Source organism: Mustela erminea, chromosome 18 (assembly GCF_009829155.1).
Source record: "Mustela erminea isolate mMusErm1 chromosome 18, mMusErm1.Pri, whole genome shotgun sequence".
NCBI lineage: Eukaryota > Metazoa > Chordata > Mammalia > Carnivora > Mustelidae > Mustela > Mustela erminea.
Genome location: NC_045631.1, coordinates 50,754,179 through 50,771,732, shown reverse-complemented (window position 1 = coordinate 50,771,732; position 17,554 = coordinate 50,754,179).

The window sequence follows — 17,554 nt, the reverse complement described above, 5'->3', positions numbered from 1 at the left end:
AGGCAGAGAGACAGGCAGGGGGTTGGGAGGGTGGGGAAGCAGGCTCCCTGCTGAGCAGAGAGAATCCCAGGACCCTGAGATCATGACCTGAAGGCAGAGGCTTAACCCTCTGAGCCACCCAGCGCCCCTGTTTGGCTTGTTCTTGATACCGCCGCAGAGTAAATCTAGTTTTCAATATCCCGTCTTGCGATGACTTGAAGAACTCATTCCTTACACACACAGACTCAAGGTTTTGCTTCAACAGGAGGACAGTGGGGCCTCACACTTCTTTCCTTGACTACTCCCATTGTTCAGTCAAGGCTTTATGTCGAGCAATATGCCCATTCTTTCTCCAATATACTAGAAGGTGGGGAGTCTTTGTCGGGGGAGGGGCGAACGGAAAGAGGCTGATGCTTGGTGTCCTTGTTATTTGCCATCTCAATCTAAATGGAAGATTTCCATCTCAAGACGAATAACTACATCCCTCCCTCCCACTCAGACTCCTCAGAGATTATGAAAATGATGCAAAAACAAATGAATAGGGAGTATGAGAAAAAAAAAAAAAACAGAAACAACTGGTAAATGGGAAAAGTTGAAAGAATCCTGGAATAAAATTAAAAGCTATCAAAAGCACATTGAAAAAAAGGAAACTTTGCCCAACACGTGGATCAGAGAGGGCTATAAGAGAAAGTGGGAGCGACAACAGTGCTCTGCCCTCAGCCTCGGAGGTGATACCAAGAGTAACCAAGGCCAAAAACCAGATGATTTTTTTTTGGAAAGCTGACCCTGCACAGCACCCTCCGTTTGGGCAGGACAGGTCATGCTTCAAGGCTGCTGAACGTCAGAGAGAAGAGGTCAGTGTGTGACCCAACAAGACTGAGGTGCTGGCATGTGTTGGGACCGACACTGCCTTTCTGAGAGACCGGTCCTGACTCCATCTGCCGGCAAGCTGTTCACCTCATTTGGTACTTACTGGATGAAGCCACATCTGTTCTCCTTATGAGCGGATTGTTTATGCTACATTCGACATAAATTTTTCCCCACTGAAGTCATTAAGCTTTGTCCTTTAATTCTCTCCCTGACTTGATTCTCTCCTTCTAGAAAAATCAGGCTTGTTCTGGGGAGGGTTGCTTGGTCTCTGAGGGATGTTCCAGCGTTGGTATCTCTGAAGGAGCATCTCGGGACCCATCACCTCCAGACCTGGGCTTATCGACGTGGTGTGTTACCCATCTTTGCTCCAAATATCTCTGGCTTTGTCGTCCCCTGGGGCTCACTCTCTCTGTCATGTGTCTACCTCTGCCTTCTACTCCAGAAACACAAATTTCCAGGGAATTCCCCATTGCTGGGGAATTCTTCCTTTCCTAATCGACACAACTAATACAAGGGCAAAGATTTAAACAAAACATCTATGGGATATACAGACAGGAGAGACATGATCCAGAAAGACCAGTATGGGTATTTTCTGTTAACTGGGGCAATAGATTTGAAAGCTGTTTGTACTAAACAAAACAAAACAGAAACATCTTATACGAGACATAACAATTCCATCCAATATAGTCACATTGGTTAGTATGTCAATGATCACATTTTTTTTTTTTTACTTTCTTCCAGCATAAACTTTCTTTTTTTATTTTTATTTTTATTAACATAGAATGGATTATTTGTTTCAGGGGTACAGGTCTGTGATTCATCAGTCTTACACAATTCACAACTCTCACCATAGCCCAGACCCTCCCCAGTGTCCATCACCCAGACACCCCTTCCCTCTTACCCTCCTCCCCTCCAGCAGCTCTCAGTTTGTTTCCGGAAGTGAAGAGTCTCTTATGGTTTGTCCCCCTCTCTGGTTTTATCTTGTTTCATTTTTTCCTTCCCTTCCCCTATGATCCTCTGTCTTGTTTCTCAAATTCCTCCTATCAGGGAGATCATATGGTGATTGTCTTTCTCTGATTGACTTATTTCGCTTAGCATAATACCCTCTAGTTCCATCTACGTTGTTGTTAATGGCAAGATTTCAGGTTTTTGATGGCTGCACAGTATTCCAGTGTGTGTGTGTGTGTGTGTGTGTGTGTGTGTGTGTTATACCACACCTTCTTTATCCATTCATCTGTTGCTGGACATCTAGGCTCTTTCCATAGTTTGGCTTTGGGGGACATTGTTGCTGTAAACATTGGGCTGCACGTGCCCCTTCGGATCACTGCATTTGTATAATCACATTTTAAACATAGATTGGAATTACATCAGTCTGGAGTTCACAATAAGTATAATCTGTCCTACTTTATAATTAGGCTGGTTTTCTAAGGATGCCTCTTCCTTCTGCCCTCCACCATCTTTCTTCCCTCACAGGCCATAAGATTGAAGGAGAGTGTAGATCTTACATGCTATCTTATTAAATACAATTTTTGAATTCTCAACCTAAATTAAAAGAAAAATGCATTTAAAATTATTTTTTTACTTATGCAAACATGTTTGAGGATTCATAGCCTTGCATTAAAAAAAATAATAATAATAAATCACTTTTTAAAAAAGTGCCCCAAATATTTGGGGCAGATAAGTAAAATAATTTTACTACCAGTTATGATCTGTCTTAAACTTTACCTTTAGTTTTTGCCTGATAAATTACCTGCCAGCATTCATAAAATATAGTTTCTTCAATTATTATGAGATAGTTAAATACCAATTTTATTAATTTTCTTTCTTATTAATACATTCTTTCTCCTTTGTATCTCTTAGCCAATCGTACCTGCTACTTTGTTGCACAGAAAATACCTACCACTAACTCAATCCACAGTTAAGATCCCCTGGTAAAATTTGAATCCAAGGGCCCCTGGGTGACTCAGGGGGTTAAGCATCTGCCTTGGACTCAGGTCATAAACACAAGGTCCTGGTTTCCAGCCCCATGTCGTTCTCTGCTCAGCAGGAAGCCTACCTCTCCCTCTCTCTCTCTCTCTCAAATAAATAAATAAAATCTTTAAAAAATATATTTGGATCCAGTTAAGGGTGAGTTTTGGAGAATGATCAACCACTCTCTCGGGAGTTGAAGGAACAGGAAGAGTACAAGACTCTGGCTGTCTTGCTGGATTCAGAAGCCAATTGTGGTTTAATATTGTCTCCATCTTACAAGAAATAAGTGAACTACTTGGCCTTTGACGCCTGACCAAAGTGATAGGCAACCCTAACATTCTGAACTCCCTTTGGAAGAAAGGGGCCGGCTTCTGCTATGATTCCTGTTGCTCGAATCAGAGAACATTTTGTTCATCTCTCTGCTGATATGGGAATTTACTCTTGCGCCCACCCCGGGAAGATGAAATATTTATGATGGTTCTCATTAAGTTGTTGACTTCTCTGCAGCTATTTAAAAATCTCTAACTGACATCAGCTAGAAACACCAGAGGTCTGCTCTCCTTATTAATATCTTGCTTCACAGTGTTGCGGAGAATTGAGAAGTATATCCACATCTCCAGCTGATTTGGGCAATTTGAAAGTTTGCAAATCTAAATTTATGTCCCTCTCATTAAACAGGGAGCTGAACAAAACAATCATTCCATTTTGCTTCAAAATTAACGTTAAGAGAGTTTTGCTTTGCAAACAAGAAAATATGGCTTATCAGGCCATTTTCTTATCAAGGAATATAAGAACAATATTAGAAGGTGTGAAGGTAGTAATATAATTAGGTCTTAGTTGAGCCTTCAGGTCATGTGATCAAATCTCATTGGAGCATCCCTTAAGGAAAGGCATTTCATTTGCTGCTTGCTACTCTTTCTTTTAAAATGCATATGACCTGGGACGCCTGGGTGGCTCAGTTGGTTAAGCAGCTGCCTTCGGCTCAGGTCATGATCCCAGGGTCCTGGGATCGAGTCCCACATCGGGCTCCTTGCTCGGCAGGGAGCCTGCTTCTCCCTCTGCCTCTGCCTGCCTCTCTGTCTGCCTGTGCTCGCTCGCGCTCTCTCCCTCTGCCTCTGAAAAATAAATAAAATCTTTAAAAAAAAAAATAAAAAAAAATTAAAAAAAAATAAAATGCATATGACCAACATTCCTGGTATCAGCATCCTCTGAACTTAACTACCTACCTACCTTTAACCGTTCCATGTTCTTCCAAATGTGGTAATCATGAATTTTTTTCAATAATGAACCTCATTCATTGACTCCTTGAAATATGTGCAGCCTCAATGTAACACAACTGAGGTTGTAGACGTGGCTTTTTTGTCTTTGTCTCGAGCAAATGTTGTTGAATATGAAATACTACTGGAGAAGACACTTGATTGAGCAGTCACTACTGTCACAACTCACTTGAAAGATCCACCCTGGGAAGACATACAGGTAAAAAGACTACAGAAAACAAACAAAAACAAACAAACAAACCCTGATTAAAAGGGGCATGGGAAATGATCCTTTCCATTCCGCCATATTGTTGCGTGGCAGCTTGCTGGCTCCGATACCGCCACAGGTCCCAACCCAGATCACACTCAAGGTCTGGCCATCCTTTTCTTATGCAGAACATGGGCTTTTTAGCTCGTGAACCAAAGAGACATTTTCAAAGCACTTCCTTATTTGAAACTCGAAATGCCTTCCAAGTGGCTGTGGTGGAAGGATGGAGGTAGGAATGGGGGGAATTGGGTCACCTGTCTTGGAAAGGACTTATTATTGCCACAGTTACATTTAGAAGGTTGTTCTAGGATCAGAACTGCCTTTCCTTCAGAATGGTGCAACTAAGTAATGAACTTCTTTTGTCCAAGAAATATATTCAGTGAGGTAATGGGGTCTTGAATTGTTTCTTAAAGACCCTTTTTTCTTTCCTCACCTGGATTAAAACTTCATTAGCATAAGAACCAGGAGTTCTGCTCTAGCTTTATTGTAGACTCAGAACACAGTCTTTAATATTGCAGCAGAATTGTTATGAGCTCTTATGCTTCTTCACTTCTCCTTAACTAGATGATCTTCCTTTTCTCCAAATTGTACATTTTCTCCAAAGGCAAGCTCAAATGTCTCACTACCTATAAAAGGCTTTGTCAGTTCTGCGTAACGCACAATGTATTTTTTTTCCCTTAAATTCTCACTGATGGCACACTGTTGAGACCAGGCACTGAAACATCTGATGGTTCTACTCTCTTCCTGGGTTTGCATTAACTATCTATAATTTGACTTCTTTATAAAATTGTGAGGAAATCTAGGAGAAGGACTGAGTTTTCTAGGTCCATTGTCCTCCCCTCGCTCAGTGTCTGGTGACTGCTCAGGCAACTCAGGGTCATGAGGAGACCACCAGCTTGATGATGGCCAGTCTGGGTTTTAATCCCGGCAGGGCTCATCAGTAGTTGTATGGTCGTGGTCAATGTATTAACCTTCTGTGAACATTGATTTACTATCCTGGAAAAAAGAAATCATTAAATTGACCCATCATTTGTCCGTGTCTGAATTCTCTGCATCAGACGGGCTAGAACAGATACTCAGTAAGCTGTGACCTGCCTGACAGCGACGTTTAGATGCTATGAGACAGGACCTTTACTCCGGTTCATTTCAAACATTGCCCACAGCTGAATATGCCTTTCTGCTTCTACAGACTCTGCGTGTCAAGAATAGTGGGATTCAGGAGAGAACCTACTGCCGCTTCTTGAGTTCCCAGCAACCCAGCCGGTGAGCAGGATGGAAGAGAAAAATCAAGGTTTGGCAAGGTTGTGGGGTCACAAAGCTAGAAAGAAGCCATTCTCAGATGGCTTGTGCTCCAAATCCCTTCAGCTTTAAGAAGACAGAGAAGGAATGGCAGGTGAGTGTTTAATGGGTACAGAGTTTCAGGTTTGCCAGAGGAAAAGTTAGTTCTGGGGACAGAAAGGAAGGATGGCTGCACGGCATCACGGGTGTCACCTACCTGGATATGTAACAATGGTTAAGATGGCAAATTTTATGTTACGTGTATTTTGCCACAATTTAAACACTTATACACTCATAGTCTGTGCTCTGTGATAGGTATTTGCTCTGTCTTTTTCCTCATTGTGATACTCATTCCTCTGAGCTTAGCATAGAGCTGAGATTCTGTGAGACCCAACTTCAGTGAAGAAATATTTAATTTTATTTAAAAAAATGGGTTTAAATTCATTACCTAAAAAGATCTCCTTCTTCATTTCTAAAACTTTGAGGGAATACTGAAAAAGCGAGAATGATACAAGAGGGTTGTCCTAGGCTACTGGCCTGGTTCCCAGAAACTAGGTCATTAAATCCTCTGAATGGCAAATCTTTAACAAGGAACAGAAGAGCCTCTGTATTTGAATTTGGGGAGGGACGAAATTCTTATAAAAGGTGAAAGAATTCAACACAAGGAGAAGACTTTCTTTAGTTCCTTTTGATATGCAAAATATGATTCCTACTCTTACCAACTGGTAGGTAAAATACTTTATATTACATTAGGAACGTCCTTATATTACTTGATTACCAACGTCACACAATAAACAAGGGTAATCTTCCATCCTTTAAAGATGAGTAAACTGAGACTCGGCTCAACAAGTTTTCACTCAAGTTTTTTTCCCCCATGCTCCAAAGCTAAGCGACAGAACCACACTTGTGTATGGTTTAATTTCAAATTCTTCCACATTTCCTGGGATTTGGAGATGTTGCCCAGATGTTGCAACTTGTAAACCAAGACCTCTGCCCTAGCAAATACAAAGAGAAGCATTCTTCTCCCTGCCAATGACATAGTTTCACTGTTATAAATTTTAAGCGACCTCAACAACAACTGAAGTTATGCTCTTTGAGGATAAACACAGTTCAGTACAAAATAGGACAAATTTCAAACTAATGACAATTGGTAGATCCACACCTTGGTTTAAGAGAAGTTAACAAAATTAATATAGTATTATTTTTTAAAGATACTTGCTGTCTTTCTTATATCCAAATGTACGCATTATAAAAGATTGTGTTGTGGGCTGAACTGTGTCTACCCTTCACTCCAAATTTGTCTGTAGAAACTCTCACCTCCAGTGCAACCATATTTAAACCCATCTCAGAGAAGAAGAATGAGGGGGGACCTCACAACAGCAGCTACACATGGTTTGGAAGAACAGAGCCAGAATTCCAGCCCGGGCAGGTGGGGCCCAGGGTCCCTGCTGTTTGGACAGACCACACATCACAGAAGATAGAGCATGGTGATCTCTTAATTTTTAAAAAATTAATATATCATAGCGTTATCTCTAAGCTCAGTTTCCGTTCAAAACTAGATGCTGATTTTGGATCTGGGGCCAAAACACACTCCCTTGTTTAAGCTTGAAAGTCACTGTTCCCTGCAGCTCCCATACCTTGGTTCTGTTTTCCGTGACAAGCAGATTCTGGGCACTCGGGAACCACCTCTTCTGTTGCTCTGCCGTGGGAAACAACACGGACCCTTGTACCTTTTTGTAAATATTCAAAAAGAATGAACTTCAGGGGCGCCTGGGTGGCTCAGTGGGTTAAGCCTCTGCCTTCGGCTCAGGTCATGATCCCAGGGTCCTGGGATCGAGTCCTGCATCGGGCTCTCTGCTCAGCAGGGAGCCTTCTTCCCCCCTCTCTCTCTCTGCCTGCCTCTCTGCCTACTTGTGATCTCTGTCTGTCAAATAAATAAATAAAATCTTAAAAAAAAAAAAAAAGAATCGTGGGCATATCGAGGGCCAATCAAGAGAACTCGCTCTTTCACAAATAGAGAGGCTCGAGTCTGTTTAATCAGGTATGATCTGGGCCAAGACTTGGGAAAGGTGAGGTAGTCAAGCACATAAAAGTGTTCCAGCAGAAGAAACAAGGGCAGAGCGAGGCGCTGGGGTGGGAGGCTGCCCGGCAGGTGCGAGGAACAGGAGAGAGTAGCGGGGCTGAAAGGAAGAAGAAGTGGAGGCAGAGGGCGGAGACAATTCCAGGACAATTATAGCAGGAGGCAGGTCTATGTGTGCACATCGACCTGCCCCCGCTGGGAAGCAAACTCACCCGGGAGTCTGAGGTAGATTCTGGAAAGGCACTCTCGCTCTAGAGTGGACCTACGTGCACGTCTCGGGATGTGGATGGTGGAAATCCTTTGAGATCTGAGCAACATGAGGTTGAAATCATTAGACAATAACCAGAGACTCAGCACATAGCCTGATAGTCACGGGAAAGGCAAGAACGTATTCCCCGCCCAATTCTGTCTGTACGAGATGCCTGTGGTAAATTATGGACATGAAATGACCTAGTGGTCACGCTGGAATTGTCCCACCGCGAGCCAGACAAGAACCTCTAAGCCCTTCCTGCTTGTGTGCCAGGATCCAGGCACGTTAGAAAACCCATACAGCGTTCTCACAGCCCAGAGCATTCTTCCAAGCTGTGCCTTCCCCTCACCCTTGGAACTCTTCTATCTCACCTGCTTTTTCCTTCTCATCCTTGTCTTTGGGGATCGATCGCCAGGTTGGACTATGTGAAACCGTTTTGGTCTCTTCATAAGGTAACTCACTATCTCAACCACACACCCTGGAGGTCATGAGCAAATGTCTCTCTGCTCGCTGGCAACAAACCACATTCATTTGGGGAAATCGTGTTCATTTTTAGCTGGGATTCATGAAAATAAAGATGCCGTTGTGTCCCCCCCCCCCCCAGTCCACGGACCCCTGAATTGTAGCCCTGAACCCTTGACTTCTGTGGACCTCCCATGACACAGCTCTGTATCACATGGAAGGAGCGTTAATCCCTGAGTATTAAATCATCGTGATTTGGGTTTCTTTATCATAATATTTAGTCTGTCTCATTAATATGCCCCCTCCACTGTAAACACTTGGAACTCTCTTCTTCAGCTTATGGACCTCAAGTTTCTGCCTAACTCCAGGTGGACTGGCTGGTAGTAGGAAAAATATGGGGAAGACACGGAATTTCGAGACTGCCAACAGGTAGAAATTTATCTGTTTATCTCCCTCTGCAGATCTCTGCAGTCCCAGTGTATCTCCAACCCAGAGAGAGCATTCAGCTACCAGTGGTATCTAGAATCGCGAAATCTTGCTTAGAGAACCTCCCACCTCAAACACAATTATGAAAGCCCCTACCCCTCGCCCCCGATGCAGCACTGCTTCAGAGTTTCCAAGCATGACCTGAAATTCCTGAGTAGTGAAAGTATGTCAGTGTTTGTGGACTGAAGGAGTGGTTAAATATCGGGGTTTGCAATCCTCATGTAATTAACATGTAACACATCAAAATCCATGTATAGACCTAAGTATTCTCCATACCTGTAATAGCAAGTATACCTTCTAATGCTTAAATGAAGCTTAGTAGTATTAAAACGTCACTAAAATTATCGAGGCCTTATTACAAAGGTCAATGTCTATTGTCTATCAACTGAGATGACAATACCATTCATACAAAGAATTTTTCAAAAAAGATTTTATGTATTTATTTGGCAGAGAGATACACAGCGAGAGAGCAAACACAAGCAGGGGGAGTGGGAGAGGGAGAAGCAGACTCCCCGCCAATCAGGGAGCCCTGTGTGGGGCTCAATCCCAGGACCCCGGGATCAAGACCCGAGCTGAAGGCAGACGCTTAACAACTGAGCCACGCAGGTACCCCTACAAAATACTTTCAACACCAACAGAATCAAAATGCAAATATAAACAGGTTTTTTATAATAAAACAAATCAAGAATCCCAGTCAAGTTCTGTAAGCTAAAACATACTTTTAATAAGATTCCATTTTAGTTTGAGGTGTCTGGGTGGCTCAGTTGTTAAGCATCTTGCCTTCGAGTCAGGTCATGATCCCAGGGTCCCGGGATTAAACCCCACATTGGACTCCCTGCTCAGAGGGAAGCCTGCTTCTCCCTCTCCCACTCCCCCTGTTTGTGTTCCTGCTCTCCCTGTCAAAAAGATAAATAAAATCTTAAAAAAAAAAAAAAAAGATCCCATTTTAGTTCAACAGCTTAAGGCATCAGAAGTTACTCTTTTGAATTTTACTTATATTTGTTCTTTCATTAATGTTGTTGCTTGTTTGGACATTAGATCACCCTAGTGTCTCTGCTGGGACTTGAACCCATCCTAGTCTTACTATGCTATGTAGGATGTGTGTGGCTTAAGACTGTGTCTTGGTGCTCAGATGCAGGGAACGCACATCATCGGAAATTTTACTAGCACTAACTGGCAGGTCTGCAGGTCCCCCCTGTCTAGAACTCTTACCGAAGAGATACGAACATTGAATGGGACCCATGGAGCACGACACCCAAACTTTCCTCTTTGTTGTGGTGGTTACAGAAGAGATGATTGAATAAAGCAAGACTAAGATAAAGTGTTGTAATAATGAAATCAACCTGGCACATCCTCACTGGCTGGGAACCCACATTCACATGCAGAATAATGGTTGCATGGGGATCCATGGAATGAAAACGCCAAGGCAGAAACTCACAAGGCAAATTCAAGAGCTTCTGTTGTCTGACACATCAGGGGTAGTTTGCCTAGAGGGCAGAGGCACGTTCCCATATCACATGGAATAAACAGTAGATCGTTGTTTAGCATGGGATAGAAAGTATCAACGTCTTCTGTGGTGAACACACACTGTACAGAGAACAAACGATACTGAAAGTATTTCCAACAATTAACAACTGAGTAGCACAAGCCTCGATTCTAGGAATTAAGGAAACACAACCAGCCCTAAGAAAAGTTGCAAGGCAGGCAATATTATTATCTCTTGGCAACTGCCTGTCTGCCTCTGAGTATTTCCCCTGTACATCTCCCATAAGGTGCTCAGAGCTTAAGGACTCCGTATAGTACTTTCTTGCTAACAAAAAGCTAAAAAAAAACTAGAGTTACATTTTTTTCCCCTCTTCTTCCATCCCACAAACTAAACCCCACTTCTACTTACAGTAACATCACTCCTTTTGGGGAAAGCATCATAAAAAATATGCAGAGGAAAAAATATTCCCATGCTTTACAACTTCTAAGCATAGCAGGATTTTAATTGAATTCTTACAGGGGCTTCTTGGCTCATGATGGGAAGAAATAGTTAACCTTAATGCTAGGTATTAGAAAGTCAATTCACTACACCTACATGTAACATTGGGACAGAAAATCTCATGGCTTAGAGCCTTATTTCACTTCCTGCCTCTTTAGCCAGTAGCTGTTACTACCTAGGAGAGAAAGAGTAAAAAAAAGAAAAGAGCCTCAGACTCTATCCTGTTATGTTCATCAACAAAAAGGGCTTTGTTTACAACTTTCTCAAGAACGTTGTAAGAAGTCTCCATCTTTCCCAGAAAAAATACATGTGATTCCTTTGCCAATTTTTCACAACTGAAAACAGTTTAACAACAAAAGTCCCTCCAACCACCATGAAAATGTTCTGTGAGGTCATTACTACAAAGTCGTTCTTTTCTCTGCCTTACACTTCTGAAATTGACAGAAGTGTAATTCTGGACACCTTTCTGTATTTTTTTTTTATTTTCATTTGCCAAGCTAAATTTTCAAAGGGTGCCATCTTTTGGTCTGATTTCGAAATATCCATGAACTCCCACTTCCAGAATGCTTCTAGAAGCTACTATTCAGTGGTGCTGCATGAATAAATACTTGCTTTCTATTTCCATTCTACTTCCAGCCACCTGGGTGGCATCAAATGTCTCCTTCTTCCGAGAATCTGACCCAACCTTTTTGGCAGGCCCCAGCTGGAAATGCATTCCAACAGAGAAGGATTGCAAAAGTGTCATGCCTGTAGATTTAGAGGCAACTTTTAAGCGTCAGCATATGTTCTAAATGCACTTAGTCTCTGCACTGGGGACAGGTTGCTGCCCCGTAGTGCTCTTTCCTGCCAAAGGAACCAGAAGTCCACAAGTCACGTGCTTTCCAGCCTCTCATACATATTCAAAATGGCATTGACCCCGAAATCTGAAGCTAATATCAACACAAAATACTGTCATTCCATTTATTGATTTGAGTCGTCATGGATCGTGTCAACTTTTAAAGTCCTATCTTACTCCTCTGCGTGCAATGTACAAATCCTTATCAACGTAGGCCAGTTGTGATCACGACAAGATAGTTTTGTCAAAGGAAACTTCTTGGTGATAATAATTATGAAATTTGGGGGGAGGGTGGTGATATTCAAAGGCAGTGGAGGACAGCTAAAGCGTACAAAGGCGGGATAGGCCACGACTCTTGAAAGAAGGGCGCACGTTAGATAAGCTCCATATTTATCCAGCTTTCCCCCTAAGGGAAATGCGTTCCAATTCTGGGAATAGAGCCTAAGCAGAAAGTGAACAGTTGTACTAAATTTAGGGGATGGAGTTCAGAATTCATGGCTTCCATAAGTGACTGGAAATTAATCCAGGAGAGGAAGGAACCACGAAGTGTGAGCCCCCAATTCTACACATAAATAGTCCTGAAATAGTTGGTGTATCCCTCAGTGGGCATGCAGACTGACCCTTCAAGAAATCCAGTGGGAAGCAGCAGGGGCAGACTGAATTGCTAACAGATTTTAGCAGCTACGCACTCTGTGCTTGCAAAGTCTGACGAGAGAGACAGGTCTGTAAACACCTCTTTCAGTGAATCAGCGGACTCACAGACAAGTCATCAGTAAATATTCAAACTAAAGCACAAAAAGAGAAGAAAGGAAAGCGGGAACAGAGCACAAGAAGTATGTGTGATGTAGTCAACTTGTTTACCATACATATAACACGAATTCCCAGAAACCAAGGAGAGGCTGAATGGGATGGCAGAGGTATTTGGAGGAGGACAGAGGAATTTTCCCAAACCAACTCAAGTATTAGGCTATGGATTCAGGAAGATGAAACCAAAGCAGCACAGATACCATTAAAACACATCTAAGTCATGATAGACTTCTGAATTCAGTTCTTTATTTTATTACTGGAAGTGCGACTGGGAACTTTCTCTTACACACATATTTCTGCACAAGTAGGAGTATTTTCCTTGTGTGGACAAGATAAAATCGTTGGCAAACAGTGCTGGAGAAATTGTCTGGAACCAGAGTTTCATTTCAAAAATTGTTGAGAAAGTAAAAATAGATCTCACCTCCCATTTTTCCAGAATAAAACCCTCATGGAGCTCCTGGGGGGCTCCGTTGGTTAAACATCTGCCTTCAGCTCAGGTCATGACCCCAAGGTCCTGGGATAGAGCCCCGTATGTGGCTCCCCGCTCAGCAGGGAATCTGCTTCCTCTCTCTCTGCTCCTGCCCCTACTCCCACTCTGCTCTCTCACTCAGTCTCTCTCAAATAAATAAATAAAAATCTTTAACAAAAAAAGAATAAAACCCCAGATGCTATACAAAGCTAGACTCACATCAAAAAAAACAAAAACAAAATAAAACAAAAACCAAAAAAACAAAACAAAACAAAAACCCACAAACCATTAGCCTATTAGGAGAAAATAGAGAAGTGTGGTCATATTCGGAACATAGTTGTTCCTTCTACCTAAAAGTCTCAATACAGGCTGACTATGGCTTCAGCAAAAGGTGGAGAGGCCTCCCCATCATCATTGTTTAACCCATTCTGATCTCATCTGGTAGATCTTCAGGTGTATCCCACGCTTCTTTTTTCTTTCTTTCTTTTTTTTTTTTTTTTTGGAAGCCATGAAGATGATAATAAGGAAAATCTGTGTTCTAAGATGGCCAACCAAGCCATCAAGGCATCCCAGTCCCTGCCCCAGGGCCCTTCCGTGTTCTTCTTCCTGCCCCGCTTGCCGTGTGCGCCAAAAGTGTGCCATGAATACGGAAGCAGAAGTACATAAATTAACCCCCTTGCTTGTGCTTCAGACCTTTGGAGATCACTCCCCTTGGAGCCCACCAGTGTCACATAAACCTCGTATCCTCCAAGATCTCCAAGTGCTACTTGGTTCATCCCTCGGGCGATCCAGTCCAGGTTCCGTAAAAAGGAGACTAAATGCAGGTCATTGCTACCTAAAGGCATTAAGTACACCATCAATCACTAGAATATCGATGAGTGATGGGTCCGTAATCAAAGGAACGAGACTGGTACAAAGCGAAAGTCAAGCAAGGCTTTATTTCACGCCAAGCATCGAGAATCAAACCGACCGTTGGAGGCTGCCTCTTACAGATAGGGCGACCCCTCCCTGCCTTACAGACTAGCTTTTAAAGGGTAAAGGCCACAAAGGTGGCCAATTGAATTACAGTTTACCCTATAGTAGATATTTGAACTAGCCTATCACCTTGGTCAGAATTGGCGCCCAAAAGGTGGGGCCCACACTCCTTGGTAGCTAGGGAGAGAGTATGCATGCCTCACTGATTGGATGTTTCCACCTGGCCTGACCTGCCCTTGTATTTGGGCTCTGTTACCTGAGACTGGTTTCCTGGACTTGCTTTTAAGTAAGCTTTGCGGATGCGGGGGGTGGGGGGGAGCATGACACAGGGTCAGTTTAAGTTTTACTGCATAAACAACAAAATGGCTATTCAACCAAGATGAAATCGCTCTGGCCAAATAGGCCCTTACAATAGAAGACAACCTATCATATTCTGGGGGTCAGAGCCAACCCCCAGAAGATAGCCACTGTGCTGGGCTCTGGATTTCTTCATTATTTAATTTTGTTCTTTCCTTTTTCTGCAGAGAGAACACCCTACAGCTCTCAAAGACTGAAGACAAAATTGTAAGGACCTATTTAGCCAGAGGCTTCTATCCACGTTAAACAATAACCTTGTTGTTTAACCTTTAAACTATCCCTGCCCTCCTTCCCCCAGGGGACTTACTTAAAAACAGGTCCTGGAAACCAGCCCCAGGTAACAAAGCCCAGATACAGGGGTGGGTCAGGCCAGGTGGACACATCTGATCAGTGGGGGGTTGCATCCTGTCTCCCTAGCTACCAAGGAATATGGGCCCTGCCCTTTGGGAGCCTTTTGGGTGCCAATTCTGGCCAAGGTGATAGGCTAGGTCAAATGTCTACTATAGGGTAAATTGTAATTCAATTGGTCATCTAGCATCACTGTGCAGCTTTCTCTGTGTGTTACAATTTCATTGGCCACCTGTGTGTGGCCAGGCCCAACCACATGGCCTTTGCCCTTAAAAGCTAGTCTGTGAAACAGAGAAAGTTCACCCTCTCTTGTAAAAGGTGCCGCCCCAAACGGTGGGTTTGATTCTTGATGCTTGGTGTGAAATAAAGCTTTGCTTGACCTTCACTTTGTATCAGTCTCGCTCCTTTAATCATGGACCCATTATTAGGGGACCTATCAAAAATCATCACCTGGTGAATATTTGTTCAACTGCTGAATTAAACATTAAGTAAAACATTTTGGCGTTAACAACTGAGATGCAAATGAAAGAAATACTTAATTTGCTTTAGAAATTTAATTTCTCTCCCTTCCTCAGCTCCCATTTTACAAACCATTATACATACTATCCGGGAGGACGACTTTCCTCTGCCCTGTGGTCCTTCTATCTGGACTTAGAATCAAATAGACAGGAGACAGACTAGCAGGAGAAAATCAGATGTAATGGGCATATCCATGGGGAATCCGCACAGACTGTAAGTTCCAAAGACAATGAGGCAACAAGAAGCTTCTAGGAGCTAAGGAGAGGCTAGGGTCTGAGGATACAATGAGGGGGTTAACAGGAAGGAGAAAGGAGATGTTTGGAAAAACAGGGTTGCCCTATTATGCTGGTAAGTTTCTTAGGTAAGGGGAGTCTCTGTTAATAGCTCTCTTCCTGGGACAAGCTCTCCTTTCTGATGCAAATTTGGTAGTTGAGTGGGAAGCAAAGAGCTTTTCCTGCATCCCCTAGGGTTTTTTTTTTTTTTTTTTTTTTTTTTTTTTTTTTTTTTTTTTTTTTTTATTTTTTATTTCCAGCATAACAGTATTCATTATTTTTGCACCACACCCCGTGCTCCATGCAATCCGTGCCCTCTATAATACCCACCACCTGGTACCCCAACCTCCCACCCCCCGTCCCTTCAAAACCCTCAGATTGTTTTTCAGAGTCCATAGTCTCTCATGGTTCACCTCCCCTTCGAATTTCCCCCAACTCCCTTCTCCACTCTAAGTCCCCATGTCCTCCATGCTATTTGTTATGCTCCACAAATAAGTGAAACCATATGATAATTGACTCTCTCTGCTTGACTTATTTCACTCAGCATAATCTCTTCCAGTCCCGTCCATGTTGCTACAAAAGTTGGGTATTCATCCTTTCTGATGGAGGCATAATACTCTATCCCCAGGGGTACAGGTCTGTGAATCACCAGGTTTACACACTTCACAGCACTCACCATAGCACATACCCTCCCCAATGTCCATAATCCCACCCCCTTCTCCCAAACCCCCTCCCCCCAGCAACCCTCAGTTTGTTTTGTGAGATTAAAAGTCACTTATGGTTTGTCTCCCTCCCAATCCCATCTTGTTTCATTTATTCTTCTCCTACCCACTTAAGCCCCCATGTTGCATCACCACTTCCTCATATCAGGGAGATCATATGATAGTTGTCTTTCTCTGCTTGACTTATTTCACTAAGCATGATACGCTCTAGTTCCATCCATGTTGTCGCAAATGGCAAGATTTCATTTCTTTTGATGGCTGCATAGTATTCCATTGTGTATATATACCACATCTTCTTGATCCATTCATCTGTTGATGGACATCTAGGTTCTTTCCATAGTTTGGCTATTGTGGACATTGCTGCTATAAACATTCGGGTGCATGTGCCCCTTTGGATCACTACGTTTGTATCCTTAGGGTAAATACCCAATAGTGCAATTGCTGGGTCATAGGGCAGTTCTATTTTCAACATTTTGAGGAACCTCCATGCTGTTTTCCAGAGTGGCTGCACCAGCTTGCATTCCCACCAACAGTGTAGGAGGGTTCCCCTTTCTCCGCATCCTCGCCAGCATCTGTCATTTCCTGACTTGTTTATTTTAGCCATTCTGACTGGTGTGAGGTGATATCTCATTGTGGTTTTGATTTGTATTTCCCTGATGCCGAGTGATATGGAGCACTTTTTCATGTGTCTGTTGGCCATCTGGATGTCTTCTTTGCAGAAATGTCTGTTCATGTCCTCTGCCCATTTCTTGATTGGATTATTTGTTCTTTGGGTGTTGAGTTTGCTAAGTTCTTTATAGATTCTGGACACTAGTCCTTTATCTGATATGTCATTTGCAAATATCTTCTCCCATTCTATCAGTTGTCTTTTGATTTTGTTAACTGTTTCCTTTGCTGTGCAAAAGCTTTTGATCTTGATGAAATCCCAATAGTTCATTTTTGCCCTTGCTTCCCTTGCCTTTTGCGTTGTTCCTAGGAAGATGTTGCTGCGGTTGAGGTCAAAGAGGTTGCTGCCTGTGTTCTCCTCAAGGATTTTGATGGATTCCTTTCGCACATTGAGGTCCTTCATCCATTTTGAGTCTATTTTTGTGTGTGGTGTAAGGAAATGGTCCAATTTCATTTTTCTGCATGTGGCTGTCCAATTTTCCCAGCACCATTTATTGAAGAGGCTGTCTTTTTGCCATTGGACATTCTTTCCTGCTTTGTCGAAGATTAGTTGACCATAGAGTTGAGGGTCTATTTCTGGGCTCTCTATTCTGTTCCATTGATCTATGTGTCTGTTTTTGTGCCAGTACCATGCTGTCTTGATGACGACAGCTTTGTAATAGAGCTTGAAATCCGGAATTGTGATGCCACCAACGTTGGC